Source organism: Lampetra planeri, chromosome 4, assembly GCF_965212315.1.
Source record: "Lampetra planeri chromosome 4, kcLamPlan1.2.h2, whole genome shotgun sequence".
Taxonomy (NCBI): Eukaryota; Metazoa; Chordata; class Hyperoartia; order Petromyzontiformes; family Petromyzontidae; genus Lampetra; species Lampetra planeri.
The window spans coordinates 6,396,815-6,420,364 of record NC_136110.1 but is presented as its reverse complement, the minus strand read 5'-3'; positions in this window follow the sequence as shown (position 1 = coordinate 6,420,364).

Here is a 23,550-nt window from a genome sequence, read left to right as displayed (position 1 = left end):
AGAAAGATTTGTAAAATTGATTGAAAAATCGGCTTTACTGCAGTGTGTTGATGATGGCATTATGGTTCCACGATTGGCCTCTTCAGCCACCTGCATACCCACAAACCCTGACCATCATTGCTGCCCATGGAGGACCATCCTACTTGACCTCGAGGTATCCCAGATGATGATGATGGCATTGCCGGTCCAAAATAGTCATACCCTTTACCTAATATAGCCAATACTTGTTTGTTATGTCTCCTTTAAATTGTCTATGATTGTCAATCCTTAATATAGCATTATCATAATCGTAAATTTCCATTAATTACCGTGAGCAATAATAAATAATAATAACAATCACCACCATAACGGTCACCGTCGCCAACAGCATGAATCGGCGTGGCCGCTGTGGTATTTTAAAAGCGGACTGCGACGAAATCACCGATCGCGTGAGATAGTGACCAATCACAAAAGGCTGATCGCGGCTTGAAAACGGATTGGTGATTTCCTCACATGTCGTATTTTATAGTATTCCAGCACGGCTGCCAAAGCGCTCACATCGCGTGGGCAGGCCCTTGTCCTCTGAGACCAAGTATTTATGAGCGAACGGATCGCCCCTCAGACCTCTGGCCATGAAAGTGATAATGGTCCCAGAAGCACGTCGATTTAAATTCAAATTTCATTCACCAGTTTTTTTTTTTTGCAAACAGAACCAAGTAAAATCTACATCGACCACAGCTTAACGTTATGCCGATCTGCGTTATGATGGGAAGGACCACACGTACACGCGGCCCTCTACGGTACGCATCACAAGCACTGTGAATGGCATACGCATTAGCATGTGCTCAGTGAAAACAATTCGCATGACACTCGACTGTCGGTATGAGATTTTCTTTTTTTTTTTAAAGGGGTGGGGTGGGAGAGAAGTGGAAGAATTGTGATGAGTGCGTTAATGACAAATGGCTCACTCGAATGATGCAGAGGTGAGCGTCTAATCCTTGTGCTTAGCCTGCGATAGGAGATATTGATTAAAACGGAGAAAGATCCCTCGCATGTGACTAATGCTGTCTGGGGCAAAGTGAATGCCTCTTAACAGACGGACGGGGATGTTAGGCTGAGCTTGCTGCGGTCGTAGGGCTATTGTAGCGCCGGTAACCTGTTTAATGACACACCAGCGTTGACGTCACGGTGCAGGCTCGTGGCATGGAACGGTGGCACACCGAGAGTCCGATCCGCGCGTCGCAGTCATGAAACGCGATCGGCGGGCGGATTGCCCGGCGGTTTGAGGTCACCTGTCGCTGGAGACAGTCTCTCTTCGCGGGGTCAATGATTGAATTCATGTGTTCAAACGAGGTCCGTGCAGGTGGCCAGGTGGCTCAGAGGTCAGAGCGCTGAACTGGCTAGTGCTGAACACCTGGGTTCGAATCCAGGTTCCCAACAACTGCGTTCGCAATTCAAGGCCGTAGCCATGGAGTGAACATTGTGGGGGACCAAATCTTCCAGGGGGTCTGGGGGTCCCCCCCCAGAATTTATTTTTTTTATTTGAAAATGAATTTCCTGCCATTTCCTGCCTAAAATATTAAAACATTTACAATAATGTCTAATAGTGTATTGTATTACATTGCTCTGTTTGTTCTTTTTAATCTTTTGTTGTTTCATTGTGTGTAATGGCAGAGATTAGGGATTAATAATGTACAACCATAACCACAATCATATAAACAGAAATTTATTTTATAGAAATATATTGGAGGGGGGGGGGGACATTTTGAGCATATTTGAATATTGGGCGGGGGGGGTCCCCACCAATATATATTATAATTACGGCCTTGTTGCAATTGCAGGAGTGAGTCACCAATGCATGCGCACGCAAACAAAAATGCGGTAATGTTGATTTTGGTTCCGCACTTAATTTTTCCAAATCCCACATCTGAGAATGACGTAAAATATATAGTTTTATTGTCATGCGATGAACGTCACTCACTGTGGCTGTGGCAGGTTGGGTGTAAAACTGCTACCCCCTATAATGTGAACTCGAGGTAATTCGAAGTAATCTCAGCGGTAGCTCTGTAATATCCGCTTTCGTGGGCCAATATCTAACACAAAAAGTTGCACTCCCCTATGAGATATCGAAATGGATTCTTCATCTCGTGTAGACTCTGGTGCACTGGTCTGAGCTAAATATGAAATTGATAAAAAAAAAAATGTATCTCTCCGTTGTGCAGTTCCCAGCGTGTCCCTTGCAAATGAGATATTTCTCGAGGACCGACTTGAAAGTAAAGGACAATGAATTATTATGCACAAACCTTGACGCATTGCGAGGGTGAACACATACATATATGCAGCCGAATTAATTGTCTGGACACATCTGAGCAGTTGTAATCACCCAGGGTTCCTAAGTGATTGCATGTGCTGTTCATGAAACATGATCTGATGTAACATCGTGGTCTCTATAGCAGCTCATCTTTGTGCAAAAACAATTTGACACGTCACAATGGGGGCTATGCGCTCACTCCAGAGTGCTCGTCCACTGAATGACAAACACTCTACAAGAAGGTTGCGCAAGAGTGACGTTTGCTCAATTGAGTCGCTCATTCCATTCCAAGTGTCCATCGTTAGTCTTAAGAGAAATGCCCTCCTGCGGAAGATAAAATAATACTTCCTGGTAATACGTTTGCATTATTCTGTTTGTAACAAAAAAAATTTGTCTTGAAAAGATTACTCTACATTGGTCCAGAAGGCCTAATGAGTCGACGGATTAAAGTTATTTAATTTCAGAAGTTAAACAAATGCTTTTGAGAACCTGCGTGGTCCTCTAAAACCTTTGGACTTAACGTGCATTCACACACAGAACCTACACAGCAAAGCCTCTGGAAGCTCAGCGAGGAAGCACCATGTCACCACGAGCTTGGTGCGTGATCGACCGACGATTATCCGACGCAAGTCTATAGGTCCTCGTCAATCCATGGACCCGAATTAATTCAAGGCAAGTTCCAACTCACTATGCATCATCATCGGCCTTGATCAATCCACTGCTAGATGAGGGCCTCCAAGACCCACTGCCTCTTCTCACAATCCTACGATGTCTTCCTCCACCTAATAGCTACACACGAGCGGATTTCATCGCTCCATCTCCCCGATCGACGTCCCCTCGGACGCGTTCGTTCGGCGCTCGCTCAGCCGCCGAGGCTCCACGCTCCCTGCAGTCTGCGGGCAGCTTCTTAGCCGACGGGCGCGGCACTTTGCGTGCCCTCGACCGCCTTCTCTACCCAACCCTGAGCTCAGGGCCGGAGCAGAGGAGCTGAGCCGCAGAGTCATCGGCGCACGGCACGCAGCGCGCCGATGAGATCCAACGAGCGGCGAGCGTCTCATCCGGCACCTCTCATCGGGGATGAGAGCAGCCAGCCGCGAGCCGCCAACTGGGATGGTCCCGCGGTTGCCGTGGCAACCTCATCCCCCTGGCACTGCCTCTCCACCGCCGTGCCAGGGGGTGCTAGGGAGGCACCGATGGGGGGGGGGGTAGCTCGTTATTTTGACGCTCGTTAACACACTAATGAGGCCACATATGGTTTCCTATTTCTGTTCGGGTTCGAAGTTGGATTTTTTTCATTTCGTTTTTTTTTTACCGACAGAGATTGCACAGGGTAAATCTGTAACTATTTTCACTCGTATTGTGCATCGTGACAGATGACGAAATGGACAGAAATGTGTAGATTTATCGTTTATAAAAAAAGGACCGTTTGACTATTTTGCTATATCCTTTCGTCCTAAAAGTAATTCTCAATTGTGAAATACAGTATGTTTTATTCATATCCCTCTGTTAATCTGCTGCTGGATGAAGGCCTCCCCATGCTGTGTCGGTCATGGGTGCTATTGAAACATACTTCACCACGCTGATCACAATGGGGGTTTGTAAAGAGATGCCAAGGACCGGCTCTGATATCACTCCCCAATGATTTTAGCTGTGGCCCGCAGCCAAACGAAGGTCGCGAGCTACATCGCTCTGTGCGCAACGCACCGAGTCACTCCTCCACTCCCAATTGTATAAACGTCACGTGAAATCGAGTTCCACGTTCATGATTATCTATTTATTCGTAAAAAACAATCACACACACACACGAGACGAAGAAATCAGCTCACGTGTAAGCATGAGACAGATTGTTACATTGCAGGACCAATGAGAGATGACAGCGGATTCGGGGATTCTAGATTTGAAGCTTTCGTGACTGCAGGGATTCATATTCTTAGGTTTTTTTCGGTAAAGTCACGTAGGTAAAAGATTTAAATTAATAAAAGTAAAATATAAATAAAATAAAAATCACGACGTTTTGGAGGCAACACAAGCTTCCGTCTTCAGGTGGAACCGTCACAGCACGATTGCTGATACAGCTATCGTGCTGTGTAATTTAAAATTTTTACCTACGTGACTTTACCGAAAAAACCTAAGAATATGGATTCGGGGATGTCTTAATCCAGCAGTGGATTGATGATGGCTGCTGCCGATGAAAGAACACACATTTGACATGTAGTCTTGAATGTCACAAGAGCTTATTGCTGAATTTTTTTTGAGATTACGGTGTTTTTTTCGGCTGGTAAAAAGGAAGCCACAGAGTTCCCTTTCCATATCCCCATTGGGTTTTCCCAAACCACCGACTTTTTGGTATTTACAGGAACTAGATGGTAGCCACAAACTACGAGCCTCCAGCACCGGAGGGTCAAGTGTAGCGCCGCGTGAGTGCCTGGTATGTGACGGCACAAAACATTTACCCGCTTCAGAAATGAAAACACAACAGCCTCTGACATTGTTATATTTCATGCATGCCGCCCACGATAATGTTATGCCTACTTCAGTAAAGTTTCCCTGAGGTTTTCTTTTGTCGCAACAATTTCCAAGCAATTATGCGGGATGTGTGTGCAGTATCACAGAATGAAATTGAGTGCGAAATGTTACACCCCCCCCCCCCCTGGTGGGTAAAACGATTAAGTAAGCTCGTCTGCACGTGGATATTCTTCTCCATTTAAGGATCGCGAGAGATGGTGGCAACTTGGGAAGGGTTTCATCCAACCGATGACGACGGGTCTGTACATTTATAATCATTTTTCGATTTAAAGCTTTCGTGACTGCAGAGATTCATCTTCTTGGTTCTTTCGTGACTTTACCGAAAGAACCAAGAAGATGTATAATCACGTTTTGTTTTTGACAGCAAGCTGTCATTGTTCTTCAACTCTCAACAACACGGCTGCAATCGTATTTCTTCACCCAAATGAAACATACGTATCACGTACTTTCTCTACCCCCCCCACAAAATGTATATAGACCCTAGATTTGAAGCTTTCGTGACTGCAATGATTCATATTCTCAGGTTTTTTCGGTAAAGTCACGTAGGTAAAAACATTAAAATTAATGAAAGTAAAATAAAACAAAACAAAATAAAATTCACGACGTTTCGGAGGCAACACAAGTCTCCGTCATCAGGTGGGACCGTCACAGCCGAATTAGCTGCATCAAGTGATCGGCTGTGACGGTCCCACCTGATGACGGAGACTTGTGTTGCCTCCGAAACGTCGTGAATTTTATTTTGTTTTGTTTTATTTTACTTTCATTAATTTTAATGTTTTTACCTACGTGACTTTACCGAAAAAACCTGAGAATATGTATATAGACCCCTTCGACTATCCCACAATATAATGTCATCTCATTCAATCTTATCGGGTGATTTGTTGTTTGGAATATACGTTTATTTTAAAACATGATTTGAAAGGCTGATGCATCCGGGGTCAGGTATAGATTTCTGCCATATGTTCAGAGTTGATTCTTTAGATGTTTGTTTGTGAACTCTTCCACAACTCGTGTACACCACACACAGCGACGTTGCGTGTGTGCATATTTGCGAACTGAACTCGCGGATCACCTTCGTGTGAAAGCCTCCAATTAGAAATTCAGAAGCATGTTTTTTTTTCTAATATTCATGTTTTGTCTCTTTTTACACAATGTCATCCCGATTATGGTATGGGCATCGTATCATGAATTCAAGAATCCATTCAGAACTCTCGCCAAACAGCACAACCGCCGGTATTAGAGAACATGTCCACGGATTCTGATCCCACAGAACTACTTCTGAGATCCATTTATTAAGTCACCTCTTATCCTTACTAGGGGGTAGCACATCCCTACTTGACTTTGATACGGAGTTATGTTTGTCACAAGACAGGGAAAGCGATGTAGTTTTTTTTTATTTTCGGAGCTGGAATTTAGGTGAATTAAAGTGCAGAAGCGAATTTCGTGCTCTGGTTTTTTTTCTTGTTGCAATTATTGGTGACCAGGAAGAAGGTCATCAACTCACTACAGGTGAGGACCCAGTTAAATCCCGGGTGGCTGAAACCTAGATTGAAACCCAATTTGTTTCCAGTGCCACCTGGCAATGTTCTGAATTTACACGCATTTTAATAGCATGAACCCGTGGCCAATTTAAAAGTATAACTTTGTTTTAATAGAGCTGCAAAGAAAAAACTAAATAAAATTGGCAGACTGCTGGAGTTCAGACGATGTCTTCCACTGTGCATCGAGCGAGCGAGTGAGTCACCAACCAGTGACAAACGCGTGACCGATTCAAAGCCCCTAGCTTGGCAAATGGACATGAAACCATCCAATTACAGAGCACCGGCGTAGGAACACATACACAGCTAAAGCGAAGGAGGCGCTATTATTATTATTATTACAGCAATGTATTGCAGTAAACGCTTTGTTAGTGATGCAGTCAAATGGAGAATTTTCCCCATTTTCCCAAAAGCCACGCTTGGTAACCTTCACGGGTTTAATCCAGCGACTGTCCTGATAATTACCGTGGGTGTAAAAGCCATTATTATAATAATAATACATGCCACCTGCTTCACAGCGTGAATTCATTCACACGAGTAGGCCATTGTGTGCCAGTGTCAAGGTTAAAATTTGCCCAATTCGAAAAACTATTCAATCTGGTTATACACGACAATCATCGCCCCCGATCGGCAGACTAGTGCTCCCCAGGTCGCTTTTGGAAGACGAGACTCATCCTGGTATCTTGAGTCCACACCTGGTGTGAACAAAATCTACCTAAAACTTGAACCATTTTGAACCCGGGCTCACTCGTTCTATGTGAATACGGTGAAAGAACAACAGGCACACGCAGTGCTGCAACAATCACACATCATCAAAGTACAGCATTGTTGTAAAAATATATAAAGAACGTGAAGGAGCAGTACAGAAACTTGTAAAATGGATGACGATTTCTAATCGACATTGTCGTCATTGGCTCGTTGCCTATCTACCGCTGGATGAAGGCCTCCCCATGCAGTTGCCACCCCTCACCGTCTCGTGATGCCACAATCCACCCCACTCCTGCACATGAACTGATATCATCGTTCCGTCTCCGCAAAGGGCATCGTCCCGGGCGTGTTCTTTTCTTTTGGCTGCTATCTTGGCGCCAGTCTCGTGCTTCGACTATAAACCCAATCAACCACCCAAGCCACCGATTTCCTTAATAGTTGACAGAATTCCGCTATTCAAGTTTCTTCCCTGATTCGTGTCGTTTTCTTTCTTGTCTCTCCTTGTCATTTCCAGCGTGCATCTTTCCACGTTTCTGTCCATAATTCTCAGCTTTCAATCACTAATCTGCTTAGTCAAAGATTCTGGTGCATGTCACAGTGAGCAATATGCACTATTGGGTACATTGGTTTGTTGATTTTCATTTATTACATTTTAGACTTCAGCCTTCTCTTCTTCACCTATTTATTGCATTCCCTGTGTTTCCTGATGTGCCATCAATAATCCCCCAAGATATGCATATTCGGCTGCTTTTTCCAGTTGTTTCCCTCCGTAAAAAAATGTTTTAATGCATCAAATAAAACCAAAAATAATCTAAGTAATGATAGCAAAAAAATAACGACCGCATTTTAGTGAAAAAGTGTGGGGTCTGTTGCACTGCAAAAGCACAATCTCAAGGCTATTGCAGTGGCTAGCTTATGTGACCTTACTGTATTGAATAACTCTGCACACTGGCGGTGGAGTAATACGTAAATAAATATGTGGTGGTGTGTCCCAGGTGAAGCGTGTTGGTTTCTTTATTTATTTAGTGTGTGAGCGAGAAACTAAAAATAAAACGGGCCATTGGAGCTACACGATGCATCATACATGCAGCTGTAAGAGGCGTGCTCGGGTTGCCCTCTCATGATATAGGTGCTAGGATGCGTGGCTATCTTTAAAACATCGTGCGAGAACACGCGCCTTGGTGTTGTTTGTTGTTGTGGCGTGATAAAGAAAACAAAAAAAAGAACAAAAATATAAATTGGCCAATCAATTGTTACGCTCTGAATAATTGTCTACAATGGCGTATGCGCTTTGCTTGTCAAGATCTTAAAGGTGTGTACACAAAATATTAAATACGATCACAAAATACCTTGCTATTTGAAGTCACATGAGACGGTGCCTCTTTTTTTCCCCGAACACAAAGGAGGCGAGATGTTAATTACCTCGCCTGGTATGCAGGAGGTCGTGGGTTCGATCGCGACCCTAACGATGCCTGTATATTTGGAGTTTGCATGTTATTCCAGTGGTCGCGTGGATTTTTCTCCGGGTCCTCCGGGTTTTTCCTTTCACATTTAGAATCCACACGCGTTTTAGAGTAATTTTGCTGCTGTACATTTCCACATGATAAGCCATTTCGTTGGGCTATCATTTGTGGCCAGGTCACTTCTGAAAAAGAACCATATAGTTCAGTGGGCCTTACCTGGTAAATAAAAAATAGATATATTTCACTTATTTGCCCATGTGCAACACCTGACACTGTCACAGTTGTGATGGTTCTCGTGAAACAAGGAAAGGTGGCGCTCACCCCACCAAAACCCATCTCAAAAAGTCATCTCGAGGCTTGACCGGTGGACATCCCGCACGAGGTCACGCTTGTTCTCTCTGCGCTCACGTGGCCACGAACGAACAAAACAGACCTCAACAAAAACGCAATGCTCACATCGATGCGTGCAAAAGAGATGAGGCCGACAAATGAAACGCAACCAGCATTCATTGGCGTTGCAAAGTCTGGTGGCGACACAATAGACAAACGCGTGTTTTTTTTATTCAATCGACGAGTGTAAAGTTCTTCAGTGTATTACGGGCACGATTTTGAATGCATTCTTGCTTCTTGGTGGTTACAACATTCTGTTGCCACGTACGCAGTAGCCGCAAGAAACGCGTACAAACAGAAAAAAAACACATTAAAAACTCACTCTCATGAACAAAGACAGCTAAGACACGCAGAAGGAAATTTCATTCGCTTTGTTTGTCAATTCCGAACACAGCGCAGGTGTTTGTTTGTTAGCATTCACAGCGGACTCGCAGCAGACGGCTCAAGCAAAGGGGGCCATTAAGCCACCGGCGTGAGACATTATCTCACTGCCTCGAAAGAGCTCGGGGAGCACAACAACGGCCAACCGCTCTCGACTGCTGGATCAAAATGATTGGCAAGCAGCGATGCGAAGCGGCGGCCTTCCCTTCGACGCCCTCCCTCGCCGCCTTCAAGAGCCGCCTTGCCCAGATGCCCGCCACCGCTGCACCGCCCGTGGAAGCGCGCGGCTGTCTCGTTCCAGGGCCGAAGCCGCCCTCCAACACCGCACACGTAGCACCGCGATGCCTCAATCTCACCCCACCGTAGAAGGCAAAGGTGCAGCCCTGAAACGTCTTGTTCACGCCACCACTGGATGGCGGAAGGGGCATCTACGAGAGGAAGTTTTTGAGAGGGCATCGGGACTCTAAGAGGGTATTTTGGCCTATTCTTCTACGCTGGAGAGACGTCTCAGCATAAAATATGTGGGAGCGCCTACACTTCACCCCACCACGTGCAACCTGCCAGTGCCTTAATAGCAAGAGGCGGAGGGGGATCGAATCGGCGATCTCTGGCTTGCGTCCCACGTGCTGACCATCACACAACGACAGCATTCGTGTCACTGAACGCAATGCCAGACTTGATCAACGGTCACCTCTGGCGCAGCCCTCTGCCGTGTCCACCCTCCTGGCGTGTGAGGCACGAGAAGACGCTGCGGATTGTGCACTGCACGCTGATCTCAGCCACCCGAGTTCGATTCCCGACCACGGCTACCATCGGTGGCGAATGATATCTGAACCGGTCTTGGGCCACCACCCCCCCCACCCCTCCATCCATCTCCTTCTCCAACGAGTACGAACCAAGGTGGTGAAGTATGGTCATACAACCCCCCATGACCAACATCAGTGTTGGGAGGCCTTCATCCAGAGCACTCAATAAAAAAAATGGCCGTACATTGCATCACAATGCATTTTACCTGCACATTTATTTAATGTAATAATTATAATGCTTTTTTTTTACAATTATTTGCTCGTTGGTGATATGCTCATACCGTATTCCATATGCGACATGCACCAATGTTTCTGTGGCTGCGAAGAAAATAAACATTCATCATTTCATTTCGCCCGATGACCTTTGGGATATAATAAATAACGTAGTGAATATTGCTGTGTGTGTATATATATACAATAATCTACACATCCGTTGTTGCAGAACGCATGGTGTTTAAGCACAATTAAATGCATTAGCTGACACCCACCACTATCAGCTCTCAAATGTCTTCCCTACACCATCACGATGTCACACAAATTTGCAGACAATTGCTCCCATCTGGTTTGCCAATCCAAGCTGCGCATGCCGCGTGAATGCGAAAGTGCAAACACGTGGCGGTGGTGGCAGCAGTGACGGCTGTGGTGGTGGTGTCGGCAGTGGTGGTGATGTGTAAAATGTGACTCGCCCTCCTTTTTAAATCCTTTATATTAAGTTCGCTTGCTTGCTTGCGTGCTTGCTTGCTTACGACCGTGCAAATCTTTCGGTCGTTTTTTAACCCACTTCCCGTGATCCAATCGAGCTGACGTTTTCCACACAGACTCGTTGTGCGTGACAATTAATTTTCGTGAAAAAAATTTCCAAAATTTTACACTGTTTATGGAAAAAAAATTTAATTACCAATTGCGTAATGCTGGCATACAATCATCTGACCCATAGGTGGCAGCCATCTCAAGCCAGAGGACGAGAGGACGCTAGCCGCCACGCATATAAAGGATTTAGAGTGAAAAACTTTGTTTTTACGGGTTATTTTTTTCAGACTTCAACGGAGGTTGAAATTAAATTGGCATCTCTGTGCACGTGTTACGTATAATCACAATGATGTAAGCTCTTTGAAAAGTGACATTGTGCGTCCGCACGCATTCCTGCCTGCAATAGCGCTTCTTCCGCAAAGCTGTGCAGAAATCCTGCACGATCCTTTGTGCTACATTATCTATACATATACCTAATATAAGAATAGGTTTTATCCTTTTTTTCTGGCAACAAAACAGGTGTTAAGATGTGAAAAAAAAACTGAAACAATTTTAAACAAGGAATCATGTCTGCATTAACTACAATACTTGTGGTCAGAATGCAAACAAAAAACATACTCTGATAATAAATGCATTGTCCTTGAAACTGATTGGTCCACACCAGAGACAGCTTTCTTTGTAGCCTAGTATCAAATGGAGTTAGACCATTTGAGACTAGGCTCAAAGACAATGCATATATTATCAGAGTGTGTTTTTTGTTTGCATTCTGACTACAAGTATTGTGTTAATGCAGACATGATTCCTTGTATAAGGTTTCAGTTTGGTGTTGTAACATCTTAACACCTGTTTTGTTGCCAGAAAAATGGGAACACCTATTCTTATATTTTGGTACTGGCAAAGGAGGTCCCATGCTAAATACCTAATATACGTAATTTTTTACGAGTATAATGTAAATATTCTACGGAAAAGGACAAATATATACATTTATACATACATTCAAGAGATTCATTCAATCCTTTATTGATAACCAGATGAGAAGCAATTGACACGTAAAAACATCCAAGGAGACCCGAGCTCACGCGTACACAGCGATACATTTTATACGTTTAAGTTTTTACACATCTATTTTTTAGACGGAAAATCGCAGTCATATCTGTATATATATACATACAAACACAAGAAGATATTACCTTATTATCAGTGCAGTTTGAAAGTGTGTGTGCAAGAATGATTACACCGGCAGCGTGACGCCGTCACGAGTGGTGTGACGCCATCGCAGCTCACAAGGGAATGTGAGCGAGTAGAGAGAGAGAGGGGGGGATTTAATTCCTGCAAATTACACAGTAGGAGAGAGAGAGTGAAAGAAAATGGCATTGGTATGTCACGCCTGGCACAGTGTCGTAGCTTAAAGATCCTTTGACACACAAAAGCCCTGCATCATCAGCGCTGATTTCCGACTTTCCGCTGAAAAGTGCTGCTGGCAAGCGTGGCCCCAGCCCTGCTCACGCTCAGATTGTAAACGTTGTCCCAATGTCTGTATTTTCAACCCACTCACGACAGCACGAGATGTGTACTAACATTAACAATTTAACCGTGACTCTTTGTATATAATGCTGAAAATAATATCCTTAGAGAGAGAGAGAGGAAAGGTACATATTCTGTGTGTGAGATCGAATTACATTTTGGAAGCTAAGGTTATGAACCTTGGCGTTTTGAGAAATTGCTCAGCCATAGAGCTATCAAAGAACTTAACCATCCTTAACCACCCGAGCATCATGGGGTGAACTGGTGGCGCAGTGGTTAGCATACTACACTGTGAATCCGGTGACCTGAGCTCAAGTCCCAGCCAAATCTAGGATCAATGACGAGTGATATAATTGAACCAATACTGGTCCCTGCCCCTTGTCTATTTATTAAACGCCTCTGACCAACGTGGCGAAGTGCGATCAAACCCACATGACGGACGCAGTGTATGGATGCCTTCATCCGGCAGTGGATTGACAAAGGACTGTGACTTTTTTTTTTTGCACCACCCAGACACGTCTATATTGAGCCATCCAGTCACTCCACCACTAAAGCACTCACCCACCCACCCACTCATCCGCGCACCCAACCGCAGCATCAAACCTTTCACTCCATCGCCAACCATACACACCCCCAGGCGCGATGGTGCTGCGTTTTTCCAACATGTTTAAATCAAAAACCTCTGCTCCCTGTGTGCCGAGATGGGTAATGAATGAGAATAATGCGCGCCTGCCCGCATTAAACTCACGTTGGTTTCTGCAACCAGTCTCCGAAATGGGAATGCATTTACAACTCAAATAATTAAGCAAATAAAAAGACCTCCAGCACACTCAACTTGAGCTTAAATGCTATTTAGGCTGATCATACTCTCAAACTTGTACCAAAATCTGCTGTGTGGGTATCACTCTCTTAACGGACTGCCACATCCATTTTTTTAAAAGCTGCGTTGTTCTTTTCACGTAACACCGAGCACACCTTACCAGGTGAAGCAAATGCTGATGGCACAGACACCATATCATATGCAAAATAAAGCAGAGATTCTCTCATTCTCATCGCGTGTGGATCAACGGTGTCGGACAGACTGAAATAAATGTGGGATGTCACTACCATTCACGTCCAATTTGTCCTCACTGCTCACATTAAGCGGAACGTGCATACGGCGTTCAAGCGCGCAGGCTGCCTTATTATCCACAAGCACCCAATCAGGTGCTGACAAATTAGCGACCTATAATACATGGGGGTGACGCAGTGGCACAGTAGTTAGCGCATTGCACTACGAACCCTGCTGCTGATCCGGGAGATATAACCTGTGTGCTTCTGGACTGTTGGTCCAGTGTGCAAACCACTAACACCACGGCCGGCACTCGTTTGAATGTGCGCCATGCCATATACTGTATACAGGGTGCTTCAAAAACATGTGAACACTTCTGAGAATTTGTAACAATACCACAGGAAATGTGCCTCCGGGCTCTGGAGAGCAGCTTGGAGAAGATTCCAGGCGTGCGTTGACAACGACGGCGAACAATCGGAGACTCTTTTGAAGCTATTAACATACATGCGTTATCATCTTAACACGTAGGCTTTCGCGACCATTATCATCCATAATACAGGTTTGTGGGCAGGGGCGGTTTCTTCATTAGGGCGATTGGGCGACGCACCACCAATGTCATTCAACCACAGAGTCATGCTAGCCGTCACTGTCAGCCTCTGGATATAGTCCAATCAGCGTCATGCTACGTTCTGTGGAGTACCGCCTCTTTTTGGGCGATTTCCCTCCAGCTGAGAATCGCCCCGAGTGTTCCCATAGACTTACATTCAAAGATGTTTTTTTTCTAACGGGGGCGCTGCAATGCATTCTCTATGGCTTCCGGGAGGGCTCGCACTAACGTGCTTACGTCATCATACGTAAGCACGTTTCATCCAACAATATAATGTCGCCACCTAGTGGAATCTTTAATAAAAGAAACTTGAGTGGATTGTATTAATAGTGAGTATAGAAACAAACAAGATGTATTGTAAGAGTCACTTTATTTTTCATTAATATTAAAGAAGTGAAGTTGCCTTTACATGCTTAAGCTGTTAATTTATCCATTGCATGGGTGGACCTTATCCTTATCAATCATCCAGACATTTGCCCCCCCTGAGAGATTTTGCAGGAGCCGCCACTGTTTGTGGGTTAGATCGCGTAAATAAATATTTAAATACATATTTACATGATCTAACAAAAAAAGTATGATGGATTTGCTATCATGTTACAGTGCACCTTTTTCATTATAAACGATAGTCATATATAAGTGTTAAAACATTGCTTTAAGTACCCTGGCCCAAATAGTAACGTCAAGGTGACCACTTGCCTGTTGGGAGGGGGGGGAGAGGCGTCGTGGTGCACTCACTGCGTCTGAAATCTCGGCACCTGAGTTCAATTCTAGGTCAAGGCTGAAAAACGGTGGCGAGTGATTTCCAGTGCTAACATGAAAATAAACAATTGTGAGACGAAAGGGTGCGGCGATTTCAACGAAACAACGTCCCAACCAGCAGACGACTTGGTGCATGCGTGCCTGCGTGTAAAATGCGGTGGCGTTGCGACGTCTTGAAGACATTCACGCACGTGTACGCGTAACACGCGCGTTTCAAGCTGCTGAAACTGGCACTGGAATGTGGTTGAGTCACGTGTGGTATTACCCACTGATTATCACGGTTGGCTACGTACGGTACGAAAGAAGTGCAACATACATACACACCCTAGAGATAACACAATTAAGAAAGCGGAGATCTTCCCGTAACAGTAGTCTGGGAGGGCCAGTGTTTATGCATCACTTAATATACGTTCATGGATATTGCCCTTGGCTATATCTGTGCTCATTCACAACAGTTCCATGACAGCAGTGCATGCAAATGTCACAGACACCGAGGAATTAAGTGTTTCGGCTTTAATCTAATTACTTTCGCAGATACATTCTGCATGTAATAATCGTTGTCAATGCAATTATGAACGGCTCCTCAATTCATATTTTTTGGGGTGTTCTTTCATTCTCATAATTTTTGTGATTTCTAAAAAATGTTTTTGTCGTTTCCCCGAAAAAATGTTCCCCAATCGTGCTAGCGGTGATGGCAGCGTGCGTTGCAACGACGGCGCAAATTCTCACTTTTCATTCTTAGCCAAACGAAGTGCAAGACCACATTGATTGCAATGGTTTTCCCTGTGCAGGCATTGGTGACGGGGCTGAGCCCATCAACTGGCAAGCCTTTGTTGAGAACTCGGTTTAATCTCGGCTGACTTGCTTGCTAATTAAGCACCTTCATTCAATTTTTTTTCCGTATAAAATTTTTGTTACGTTATTCCACATCCTCCCTCGCATCGTACATTGCAACATCCTGACGTTCTGGACGGCATTACCAGGGGCATCGACGATATCAGGCAAACCGGGCTCGTCACAGCAGGTAAGGGAGGGGGGGCAGGACATTGCTGTTTTGGGCCCAGGTATCTGAGACCGTTCTAAGGATTAAGGAATAGACCCCCATGGACGTGTTGTTTTCTTCTTCCTTGAAGCATCTTCATTGATAGACATGAAACAATTCAGCCTTCCGGCCCGCACCCCGCAGTTCGATGTATTGTCACAATTCGATGTGGCATCTCATGAGGATCTATTTTTTTTCGTTACAAATATTTTCAAAGCCTCTTTGTATCCCTCATCGTCCGTTGCGTTTCACGTGCCCGGCTTCGCTCGCCCCGTTAGCCCGCTTAGTAAGATTTGCGTATTATTTTCCACGTGCAGAAAACAACTGATCCTTGTAAACGCACGATTCGATGCGTCTACCTCGAGTGAGAGAATCTATTGCAATTGAAGGATAAAACGACTGTTGCATTCCTCCGCCTGTTCCAGCACCGCACTTGTGCCACCTGTCCGCTCACTCGGCTCATGGCAGCGGGTTTCGGGAACCCTGCTGATGTTGACCAGTACCTGACGTTGCAAGGCTCTCATTTTACCAAACACTTAAACTGCTCCATTTAAAACTTTCGTGACTGCAGGGATTCATATTCTTGGTTCTTTCGGTAAAGTCATTGCTTGTGTTGCAATCGAAACGTCGTGAGAATTGTATTGTTTTATTTTATTTGTATTATTTCCCTTCTACGTGACTTTACCGAAAGAACCAAGAATACTCAAACTGCTGCTTCACTCTGCAAAAAGACAAGTAAAAATAAGAATGTACCCCCCTCCTCTTCCCCCCCAGCCCCCCCCCCCCCCGATTCGATAAATTGTCACAATCCAAGGTCGTGATTCCATTGGAAAACACGTGCTTGTTATTCTCTGTTTCTCGGTATCGTTCGGTCTTGTTTGTTCCATTAACCTAAACGTGATACGAGCATATCATTCGCATACATCATCAATAATAGATATTCGCACATGCTCAATGAACTGTCTGTATTGTGGGCGTAATAATCTATTTTAATCTGTGAACCCATGTACCATTACATGTGTATTCTGCAATGAGCTAACAGTTCACGTCATCGTTCCTGATAAAGTCGTATTCACAGCAGCAGCAGCAGCAGCAGAAACAATTTCAGACAACGCAAACAACACAACGGGCAGAGCGGCAGTTGCGCGGTGATTCGCGCGCTGTGCGATGAACCTCACGACCTGAGTTCGATTTCCAACCAAGGTTAAAACATCGGCGGAGAGTCGTGTCAACATCCGGTTCTTATTATTTTATTGGTTTATTTTTATTATTTTATTATTTCCCTTCTACGTGACTTTACCGAAAGAACCAAGAAGATGAATCCGGTTCTAGCTTCCACCACCTCCACCCCACCACTTGACCACACCGCAGCGTCCAGCACCGTGACGTGTGATCGATCAAACCCCACTTGCCGACACGTTACCGGGAAACTTTCATGAAGTAGTGGATTAAGAAAAAACGTTGTACAATGAAGTATAGCCAGCCATGTAGCCATACGTTTTTTTACGAACCTCTGTAAACAACAGCGGTAGAGCAAATTTCGATTTAAAGCTTTCGTGACTGCAGGGATTCATCTTCTTGGTTCTTTCGGTAAAGTCACGTAGAAGGGAAGTAAGTAGTACTAATCACAAGTAGTACTAATCACATACCTGCATTTGCCATAAATATGCTAAATTCCTCTTGATATGCAAATTCTTTTGGCAAGGCGCCCTTCCTCCCTTCCAACCCAGCTTAAATATACGCTCCAAGCGTGGTGGTGTTTCATTCAGACGCTGTCTCCCCGACAGACCTGTTCTTCACCTGAGGACGGCTGCTTGCGTTGTGGCCGAAACGTCGTGATAATTATTTTATTATGTTTTATTTTTATTATTTTATTACTTCCCTTCTACGTGACTTTACCGAAAGAACCAAGAAGAAAAAGTGGTAGAGTAATGGTATTGTAATCAACTGCTGCTGTATAAATAATAATTTTTAAAAATAATGTAGAGTACAGTCCTTTCTCACTGATGGACCAAGGACTCCCCATGTCCATAACCAAAGCAGCACGGAGAGGCATTCATCCAGCAGTGGATAGAGAAGTGCTGTATGTAGGGATGGGGGAAAAAGAACATGGACACGTTGGTGATATTCGTGTTGTGGTTTTGATACATCGATGCTTTAACATCCGCGTCGGTCCCTCTGTTGACATCAGAACTTCGATGTTTTTACCTCTTGAGGTTGTGTTTATAAATATCCTCCGCCTAGCTATCAGCCACCTTCATGAAGATATTTGATAAAAAAAATCAATTATAATTATTGATCCCGCCTCCAAATGTGGTTGACAGTATAGATTGTAGATATGTGTAAAGTTAATATAAGTAGAATTAATTTGCTGTTTGCTTGAGTGTTGGCCCTGAACCAACACATTTGTGTATAATATCATACTTATATTTTCGACATATTTTGGAAAGCAGACTTAAGATTGCGATTGAGTGTATTTTCCTTTAGAAATGTTCATCATCATATTTTTCGAAATATTATGGGGTTATCTCGTCACTATTTTCTTCGATAATAAACATTGCTTTTTAATATTTAACATTGTCCTTTCCTGTAAAATAGCTCGCAAAAAAACCCACCGATGTTTTCGCTCCGATCCTTTCACGTGCATCGACGTTTGCATTAAAAACATCATCGAGTGTCCAATATAAAAAATATATATAAATATCAGTACAAATTAAATAAATAAAACTAATTGTTGTTGTTCTTTTGAATGCCTCTTCCCCTTCGTCTCTGAGCCCAGGCCAGCGGGCAGGGTCACAGCGACGTTGAGCGCGCAAGAAAATATCCCACCAAACCCCAAACCCCAAACCAAGGACTTCCCAGTTTCCACTGCCACACAAACACAGTTTGGGTTTGAACACTTCCTTTTTTTGGGTTCTTTCTGGTCGTCAGAAACCAGACCGAGCTTCCCTTCTGAGAATTGCGACACGGCAACGAATTGCGTGGAGCTGCCCCCCCCCCCCCCTGTTTTTCTTTCGAGCGTAAACCGTGCGGCCGCTTACGGGGGGTAGGTCACTTGGGAAATAAGAGGAAAAAAAACCGCAGCACCGCCCGTGGCGACGTAATGTGAGCGTTGGTAAACGTGCGTCAAGTTATTGGGGAAATGCCACCTGTGGAGCGAGTAACGCAACCGGTTAGCGAAATGAAGGTCGCATATAAAACTTGACCTTTTCTGCGGTATAATAACAATACTGCCCTTTTGACTCGATAAAGCCTGAGTCGTAAGAATCTTTGTTTTTTTTTTTGGTTCGGAGGGACCTGCTAGATCATTAGGATGTTTGGCCGATTCTATCAATGAGTGCTTGTTTGTCTTCGTGTGATGGGGGAAACAGGAGAACCCAGGGAAAATCAGCCGAGCGTTCGAATTGAGTAATCGTTGCACTTGTTTACCCAGCCAAAACCTCGCCGAGTCTCGCGACTCATTTCCTGGGTGGTCCTGGCCAAGCAGATTGCCAAGCATATTCCAAATGAGCAACTTGCTGTGTATCATTGTCAAGTTTTGACCCTAACGCCGGCACGCAACGGCCCTCAATTGCAAATAGCACCCGGGGATGATTTTAACATCAGACTGTAAAGTAGACGACGTGTATTATTTCGTAGTCATTACACGACGCAGCATCAATCAATCAGCTGGGCGGCCGCAGGATTCGAACCGCGAACCTCCGAGACAAGCGGCGAACGGCGCTGCGGCTGGGCCGCCAGTCCAAGGGGACTGCGCCGCCAGCTCCGTGTCACGCGTCGCATGCCCCGTGGCCACAATCAAGCCCCCCCTCCCCCACCCCCAGGTGATCGCCCATCCAAATACGAACACAATTCCACCTCCAGGGCACATTTAGAGCGAACGAGTGGGTTTGTCAGAGGCGAGGTATTTCAGTGACCGTTTAACGCGGTGAGAAATGCATTCCAATAGCTAAGAGTAACTAAAGGAAAACTGCTTAGTTTATTTTTTTTACAGCAAACACAGCACATGGAATCCCAGGGCAACGGTCTTGTTGTTTTATTTTTATTTGACCACAAAACCCGTTAGGAAAACACGCGCTTGGGGAAGTACGATGCACGGTCAACACTTCCCACAGTAGCAAACTCTTGAAACACAATTTCTGTTTGACGGTATTAGCAAGATTAGAATGCGCATTCATAATTAGTTTTAAAACTGCGTGCATTTCATTTATATATGAAACAAGAATAAACGGCACCGAATTTTCTAGGATTTTCTTTTAGTATGAGAAAATATTGTATTTAACGATGCTACATTTTTGTTGCCAAAATTAAATTTTCAGGGGAGAACGTAGTCATTAACCACGTGTGTTGGTTGCCAGGTTTCCTTTGGCCAAATCCTGATCAATGTGACCCATCCTGTCAGATGTCCTATCGTGTTGTATTGCTTGCTGTTGTCACTTTCTTACCCACCCCCTACCATGGACATCTGCGAACAAATAGCTTGATGGCTCATCGGACTCCTCCAGTATACGTGAAGATTCTGATGAGCTGTGGCTCTGGTTCGTACTTCAACGGATGACCATCGGGGCCTGCCGGATGTTGTTAACGCGCAGTTCGTTGTAAGGTGCTCGGGGAGTTGCCAGTAGCGAGTGCCGCCCTCCTCGTATGCTCGGTGGGTTTTTTTCCGTGTCCTCCGGGTTTCGTCTCGCATGAAGCCAACGTTCTTCATTCATGGGATTGCGCAAACATCACAATGCAGCAGGACCCTCGTTAAAAAAAACAAACAAAAAGTATTGCCACCCGACAAGGTTTTCCTGCGTTACAAGGACGTTATTTACTTTTCTATTTTTATTGTGTCGCATGTAATCATGTTGATGGTTCGCCAGGCTTGTTTTTAAGCAGCAATGACACCTCCGGAAGCGAACTGTAAACGTTTTTTGCATTTCAAGCGCACATCCCCCTCCTTGGGTGGGGGGGGGGGGAAAGGTGGAAGATTGAGTGGCGAACAAAATTATGAAAACCTTCAAATAAAATAAAATGCAGAAAAACATGTAACAATAAGCCACTAACTCGACGTATTAACGCCACAGCCTTGTGCACATCGGCCTTTCACCATGACCTTCTGTCCGACCTCATCCAAATTTTTACAGGAGCCAGGCATGTAATTACCGCAAGGCCACATGTAATTTCAGCTTTGGTGCCCAGGAGGATTCAGTGGCATGTTTAACCATGTCGCATTTCCTTCCCAGTGACCGTGAATCATTTTCGACAATGGCAGCACAGCATTGGGACGTGCATTAAAAACACGCGGATGCACTGCGCATGTAAAATAATAAACTGTTGTTGAAAAAGGTTTGTTCGCTCGCTTCATTATTTTTTTTACAACCGACCCTACGTGAATGCCTGTACGTGTTATGCTCTTCATGGAGGTTAAGTATGCTTCTGGAAGATGTGAAGTTGGCAACGCGCATGGGAGGGCCAGGAGCGGTTCTGTTATCACTCGCTACTGATGTTAGCCCGCCAATGTTATCCCGATCCCGGCTTCGCTTGCACGATCCAGTGACATCTGAGCGCATTCTGGGTGATTTGGTCCGAGACTGTTAAACACCACCATCCCAATCTGCAGCACTTTTACAACCACAATTGGATGGTCTCTCCATGCTATGTTAGTCACAGGGGGTTGTTTGACCATAACTTCCCGAAGCTGGTCAGGACCGGTTCGCGTATCACCACTCGCTCACGCATGTTCGCCGTTGCTGGAAATCGATCTCGGTTCACCAGGTTCATTAGCGCATTTTTAAAATAAATAAATGACCGCCATCACCACGTTCGTTGGCGACCGAACGGATGACGACCATCGAGGCAGAACCATCCCTTCTTACGACGCGTGCCACACCAAGGACACTTTTCTAAGTCACCACGCTTGCTGGGGATGGTGGCGTGAGTGCAATATCATCAGCGCTGCACCCCTTCGCCTTTTTACCTCGAAACCACATTTGTGCGACTGACATTTCTGGCGGACATCCGGAATGCGTGCGGGTGCCCCGGTGTGCGCGTGTGCGCGTGAATCGGCAGCTCACCGCGGGATCGCATTCGGCGTGCGCTGGATACCACGCGGACGCGGCGCACATCTCTATCGGTGTGGAGCAGCTGTGGCCACCGTGGACGTCGGGACAGATAAGCCCAGTGGCTCGGCCACAAAGGAAAGACGGTATTAGCACAGGGATGCACCATGGGGAGAGCGGGGGGGTGTGTGAAAAACATTGGGGAAGTTTGTGAATGGAGCACGGTTGTTCAGAGAAGAATCGAGCGTTTGGAGCGAACTTCGTCTAAAGCCTGCGAGGTCACTGTCGTGAAACCAATGTTGACTTCATCATCAGTCATGATCTATCCACTGCTGGATGAAGGCCTCCCCAAGTCATCGTCCTAAAGTAGATCACTCTCTCGCGATGTAACAATCTCGTCTTGCTCCTGCCTGCACACAAACGGATTTAATTGCTCCGTCTTATGTGCACGACATCCTATCAGGCGACTTCTCTGCTGTGGCTGTCACTCCATCGTTCGTCTTGGTCACCGGCAGTCGTTCTCCCTTCTAGTGATGTGTCCTGCCCAAGCCAAATTACTTTTCTCAAGTCAATGCCGCGTCTTTAGCTTGCATACTTTACACTAAACCAAGCGTTCCTCTTCCCGTTATGTATGGATCAGAGATATGGACATTGACTTGTAAAAACGGGCAAAAGAACAAAGCTGAAAGGTGTGTTGGCAACGTAGGCACGGAAACGTGCCTGCTTGAAATCACACTGAGACACAGGAAGAGTGAGTTAATTAGTCTCAGGCACAATCTCATATTGCACCATAAATTTTCAGTTATGTTTCCACAAGTAAAAACAAATATATATAGTTCATAGTCCATCAGCAGATTGTTTTTTTTTATCTTATCAAGCAACATTGGTTTGTCACACTCTTAACTTAGACAAAACAAGACCATTAAAAGTCCACCTTGACTTTCACACGTGCACATATTGGCGCGATCATTCATTCCTAACACACACTTTAACTTACTCTTTATTGAAGGAAACATACTTAAGGCACACCATTTAAAACACCAACGACAAAAAAAACACAACATGAACATGGATTCACATTTCATTGTCAACGAACTGGGCTGTCTTTACAGCTAAGAAGAAGACGCATCTTTTAGTGCAGAAACTTTGGAACAACGAAGGTTGTGGAGTGTATTTAGCAGAGATTCAAAGTTTAGTTGCAAGAGATGTGCGTGGGTGGAACACGATCTTGTTTACTGCAACGAGTCTTTACTGCAACAGTCCCTGCATAATGCGTCAGTAACAGCCCCATTGCGCAGACAGGATATGAAATTTCAGTTTTGTGGTCGTAATGTCAATTAAATAAACGGAACATTCAATGACTGTCCAGTAGTTCTGCACAAAGTTGAAGGTAGAATTCTGCAATTGTTATTCATAAACGGCTCGGCAAACAGAGCAAGGAATCCATATATGTCTTAAATGAACAGGTCGAGTTCATCAATAATAATAAAAATAATTCCTGGTTTAACCATAAATTGCTAGACATGTAAAACAAAATATTTGACATCTATGTAGCCTTTTAATGCCACAAACTGTACTTATTACCCTGTTTAAACAAAATGAGCATTTACTTTCTGCGTAAATATGGTTTTCATTGGTGCATATTTTAACTTGGGTATTGTTTCAATGTTT